Raw genomic sequence first — 5,839 nt, 5'->3', positions numbered from 1 at the left:
CCCCCCCCGCCTTTGAGTGACCACTACTTTCTTACTCGCTGAGAAACTCTGTTCTCTAAAATTATAGAAAATTTGCAGTTTGAAATTCTGTGAGTACCAGTGACATGCCTTTCTCTCTCCTGGAACTCAGACGCTGAGAAACTGCCTTGAGTTCCAAGCCAGACACAGAGCTTCAGATAATGGTGTTCTGAATACAGTGGTCCACAATTATTGAACGCTGTAGTTTCGGAAAAACAGGACCCTGGGTCCACTTGGCAGTCCAAGCTGATATTAGCCCTTTTACTCCTCGACCTCTTTGAGCATATCAAACCCTGCTTCCCAGCTGCTAGCCCTGCTTCCGTCCCTCCCTGCCCAGCCCATGGTCTTGTCGACTGAAAAAATGAACAGCCTAAAATCTGAGATTATTAAATTATTAAAAAATCATGTTTTATTCTATGGACTTTCTGAGGACTCAAACCTGGGAGGCAGCTTCTCCAGATAGCTCTGAGGGCCTGCTCCGAAGAGGTAAGGGAGGAGCCAGGATATATAGGAGTTTTTGCAACAAAAGCCAGGTAGTTGGATCATCACAAGGTTACTGTTAATCAGAGAAAGCCAGGCATCTCAAGTCGATGAATTTAGTGCTTCTCTATGCATGGGAAGATGCAAGAATCTGAGCTCAATGAAATCATTCCTTTGATAGGCACCTTAACTATCCAGGGCCAGTATCCTGCTTTTCTCCACCCTGAATCCTCTCAGGGTGCACAGTTGGAGGTGGCTGCAGGGGCTGATGGCTTGATGACCACAACATCCTTTATTTACTGATATGGCAGGTGACATTCTTCATCACAGTCTATTTTTCACCCAGCTGCCCAAGTGATGCTGATAAAATCAAGTCACACCAGCTCCTCTGCTCAATTCCCTCCCGTGACCTCCTGCTTCACTCCAAGGATAACCAAGTCGTCGCTGGGGCCTGCGAGGCCCTATGTGAACTGGCTGCATCTCCATGCCAACCCCCCTGGGTTCTCTGCTCTTCCCCAAGCTTGGCTGTCATGCCTCAGCCCAGGCCTTTGATTTAGTGCTCCCCCAAAATCCATTCTCCCTTCGTACATTTACTTAAATGCCACCTCCTTGGCCCATCTTCCCTGATCACTCAGTCTAGATATCTACCCTCCTGACCCATACTGTACATTTTTCTTCTCAGCATTTAACTATCCTAAGTCATCTATATTAAACTCTGTCCTATTTATCTCATAAACAGGTAAATCTCTTTCTCTCTCCCACCAGAATCTCAGCTCCACAGTGTGGGCAGGGGATTTTGGTATGTTTTGCTCCCTGATGTAGGCCAAACTCCTAGACCGGAGGTCAGTACAATTTTTCAGGTAAAGAGCAAGGCAGTAAACATTTTAGGCTTTTTGGTCATGCGGTCTCTGTTGCAACTACCCAGTTCTGAGGTTGTAGCATGAAAACAGCCATGAAAAATACATAAAAGGGGACTTCCCTGGTGGTGCAGCGGTTAAGAATCCACCTGTCAATGCAGGGGACATGGGTTCGAGCCCTGGTCCAGGAAGATCCCACATGCCTCGGAGCAACTAAGCCCATGCACCACAACTACTGAGCCTGAGCTCTAGAGCCTGTGAGCCACAACTAGAGAAAGCCCGCACACAGGAACAAAGACCCAACGCAGCCAAAAATAAATAAATAAATTTATTTATCTTTTAAAAAAAGAATATGTTATTTATTTCCCCTTTAGTCATGCAAAGCAGTGACCCTACAGTTTCTTATCAGCTGAATTGAGCATTTAAGGAAATGTTTATATGTTACAGATCCAGCATCCTCACGTAATGCGAACCAAAAATGCTTTTTGGGAAATGTAAACCACCATTTGCTAGATACAGAAGTCTTCCGATTCTGTTTTGCTTTGTTACTTATTGTTTAAATTTTAATTACAAATGTAATACACACTCACTGGAGGACAAATAAAACAAAACAAAACAGCCAAAAAAAAAAAAAAAAAAGAAATAATTCCATAGAGCATTAAAAAATAAAATACATAAAAGGACATGCGGGACTGTGTTCTAATAAAACTTTATTTATACAAACAGGTGGCTGGTGGTAGTTTGCCATCTCCTGTGCAGGACACTGTTTGGCAATAAATATTTGCTGATTGAATTGTGAAGGGAGATAAGGTCATGCTCTTATTCTAGGAGGAAGAAGAACCAATTAAAAAATTTCAGGGACTTCCCTAGTGGCCCAGTGGCTGAGACTCTGCACTCTCAGTGCAGGGGTCGGGGTTCGACCCCTGGTCAGGGAACTAGATCCCGCAGGCCACAACTAAAGATCCCATGTGCTGCAGCTAAGACCCGATGCAGCCAGATAAATAAATAAAAAGAACTTGAGAGTCTGGCAGGAATAATTGGGGAAAGGAAGGGTAAAAGACAATTAAAAAAAATTCAGATCGTGTTAGAGCAGGGGTGAGATGAGGGGATGGTGGCTACTCGAGGTAAATGAAGTAGGGAAGCCTCTCTAAGGAGATGGCATTCGAGCTTAGGCTGGGCGAGCAGGGAGCCCAGGCTACTTGAAGCTTCAGAGGCTGAGGGTTCCAGGCAGAGGGATCGGCGGGGGGAAAGATTTGGAGGTGGGATGGGCTTGGGGTGTTCAAGAACCAGAAAGCTCCCAGTGTGGCTGCAGCAGCACAGCGACTGAAGACAAAGGGGTTCAAGATGACATTGGGGATGGGCAAGGACCATATCATAGAGGCCTAGTAGGAATTTTTTTTTAAACCACTCTATTTTGCTTTCTTTTTTCATATATATTTTTTATTGTGGTCAAATGTACATAACAAAATTTGCCATCTTGACCATTTTTAAGTGTATAGTTCTGTGGCATTAATTATACTCATACTGTTGTCGAACTGTCCCCACCATCCGCCTCCAAACTTTTTCTTCTTCTCAGATGGAAACTCTATACCCATTAAACACTAAGTCCCCATCTCCCACCTCACCCCTGGCAACCACCATTCTACTGTCTCTATGAACTTTACTCTGTGAACTTCATATAAGTGGATGCATACAATATTTCTCCTTTTATGACTGTCTTATTTCACTTGGCATAATGTCTTCAACGTTCACCCTTGTAGCATGTGTCAAAATTTCTTTCCCTTTTAAGGCTGAATAATATTCCATTACATATATAGATGACGTTTTCTTTATCTATTCATCTATTGATGGACACCTGGGCTGCTTTCACTTCCTGGCTATTGTGAACAATGCTGCTATGAACATGGGATGGGTGTGGAAATATCTTTTCAAGTTCCTGCTTTTACTTCTTTTGGGGGGTCTACCCAGAAATGGAATTGCTGGATCACATCCAGTAGGATTTTGTACTAAGCACGATAGGAGGCCAGGGGGGCTTTATGCAGGGGTGTTGCTTCCTTGCTTTAATAGGACTCCTCTGGTTGCTGTGTTGAGCTCTTATTGCAGTGGGGAGGGACAGGGATGGGGAGACCAGGCAGGAGGCTGTTACAGCAGCCCAGGTGAGAGACAGCAGTAGCTGGAAGATTCCAGTATGGCTGGGGAGGCCTATATGAAGCAAGTAAATTAGATGATTACAAATAGTGAAAAGTCCTGTGAAATAAATGAACAGGAATATGGTACTCTGATTTCAGGGAAAAACAAAAAGGATCTCTCTGGCATTCTTGATATATGATTCACTCAACTCATGGTCTACCAGGGCTGCTGATGCTTGAAATCCAGATCCCGCATTTTCACCATCAATTTATTTTGTTTGCTTTCATTGAGTGGGTTTGGCCCAGGGCCCAGAGCTACTGGGTCTGAGGGTGTTCATTACTGTACTTGAGCCACAGGTGGGAAGGAAGGGGCTTGGAAAGAAGGGGAGGGGAAGGCTTGTGAGTCTGTGGCTGAAAAAGAAGTGCGGAGAGGGTTTGGTGGTTAAAGCAGGGCTGAGTCTCCTCTCTGCCACATCCCAGCTGGGGGAATCATGCTCCTGGAAAACGGTATCCTCATTCATTTGGTCTGTCGTCTGCTTGCTTCTCACGAAGGCAGAGATCTTTGTTTTGTTTACCAAAGTGTCTACAGCACCTACATGGTAGGCCCCAATACATATTTTTATTTTATTTATTTTCTATTTCAAATTTTCATGTAAGGTATAACTTTTTTTTTTTTTTTTGGCTGCACCGTGTGGCATGTGGGATCTTAGTTCCCCGACCAGGGATCGAACCTGTGCCCCCTGCAGTGGCAGCACAGAGTCCTAACCACTGGACCGCCAGGGAATTCCTTAAGGTATAACTTTTGCAAAGCAAAGCATAGCAAACTTAAGTGTCCAGCTCAACAAATTTTAAAATGTGTGTGTGTGTGTAAACCATCTAATGACCACCAGATCAAGTTATAGAACATTTCCAGCTCTCCAGCAGGCTCTCTTGTACCTTGTCCTAATCACACTCCCTAAAGGTAACCACTATTCTAACATCGATCAACATTTATTAGTTTTTGCCTGTACTTGGACTTCATCTAAATGGGATCATGAAAAATGTACTCTTTCATGTTTGGCTTCTTTTGCTCCTTATTATGTGTCATGAGATTTGTCCATAATGTTACATGCGTTGGTAGTTTGATCCTTTTTATGTTTTTGCTGTGTCACATCACAATTTATTCATCCTTTTGACTATTGATGGACAGTCAGGTTGTCTCTAGTTTTGGGCTATTTGAATAAAGCTGTTCTAGACATTTTTGGTAGATGGTCTTTTGGTCTTTTGATGACAGATTTTGGTCTTTTGATGGACAAAAAGCACTCCTTTCTCTGGGAAAGGAGTGGAATTGCTATGTCACCGTGTAGTTGTATGTTTAGCTTTAGCAAAAATTGCCAAACGGTTTTCCAAAGTGGTTGAACCAATTTACACTTCCACTAACAGAGGGTGAGTTTCAGTTGTTCCGCATCTTTGCCAAGACTTGGCATTTTCATTTCAGTCATTCTGGCGGGGGTGTAATGGTATTTCACTGGGATTTTACTTGCATTTCCCTGATGACTAATGATGTTGAGCACCTTTTCATAAAAATAAATATTTGTTGAAAGAATGGATGAATAAAGAATTTGAATAAAAATGGAAAGAAATTTGACCATCTCGTACCCTGCTTAAAATCCACAAATGTCTCCCCATCACTCGTGGGGCCAGGCTGAAACCCCTCCTCCAGCCAACAAGATCTTGCATGCTCTGGCCCCTCCTGATCCCTCCTGCCCCAGATGAGTCCCTTCTGCTTCTGTCTCTGATTCCTGCCACCCAGACTGTCTTCAGGTTCCTCCAGGGACTTGCTCTGTCCTGCTTCATGGTTTTCCATAAGCTGTTTTCTTCATCCCAGAACACAGCCCAGGCCTCATGAAATCAGACTCATCACTTGTATCCCAGTTCAAAAGACCCTTCCTCCAGGAAACCTTCACTGACTTCCACTGCCAGTAGGCCAGGACCCTTTAAAACCCTCTTACTCCCACTTTTTCTTCCTAGCTTTTATCACAGCTGTAAATACACTTTATGTGATTATTTGATTAACCTGTTCCCCTCCCATTAAAAAAAACACTTTAAACACCCCTCCCCCGCAAGAAACCCCAACACTTTAAGCACCATAAGAGCAGCAACTTTGTCCTGTTTCCAGCAAGACCTGGTGTATAATAAATGCTCAGTAAGTATTTGTTAAATGTATAAATGTCAAAGCAACAGCTCAAAGAGCATTATAACCTGAAAGTAATTATCCCATAAAAACTCACTCACCCTGAGGGGTGTGTGTGTGTGTGTGTGTGTGTGTGTGTGTGTGTGTGTGTGTGTGTGTGTGTGTGTGTGTGTGTGTGTGTG

The 5,839-nt window shown here is 43.6% G+C and overlaps 1 pseudogene; it reads right to left on the bottom strand.

Annotated features, from left to right (window-relative positions):
* The window catches only part of LOC103078514 (transforming protein RhoA-like), a 30,473-nt pseudogene that overhangs the window by 23,269 nt on the left and 1,365 nt on the right, over positions 1-5,839 (bottom strand).

Source organism: Lipotes vexillifer, unplaced genomic scaffold (genome assembly GCF_000442215.2).
Source record: "Lipotes vexillifer unplaced genomic scaffold, Lipotes_vexillifer_v1.1 scaffold232, whole genome shotgun sequence".
In the NCBI taxonomy this organism is placed as follows: domain Eukaryota; kingdom Metazoa; phylum Chordata; class Mammalia; order Artiodactyla; family Lipotidae; genus Lipotes; species Lipotes vexillifer.
The sequence above is the reverse complement of the archived record's forward strand: the minus strand, read 5'-3'. Positions and strand labels throughout refer to the sequence as shown.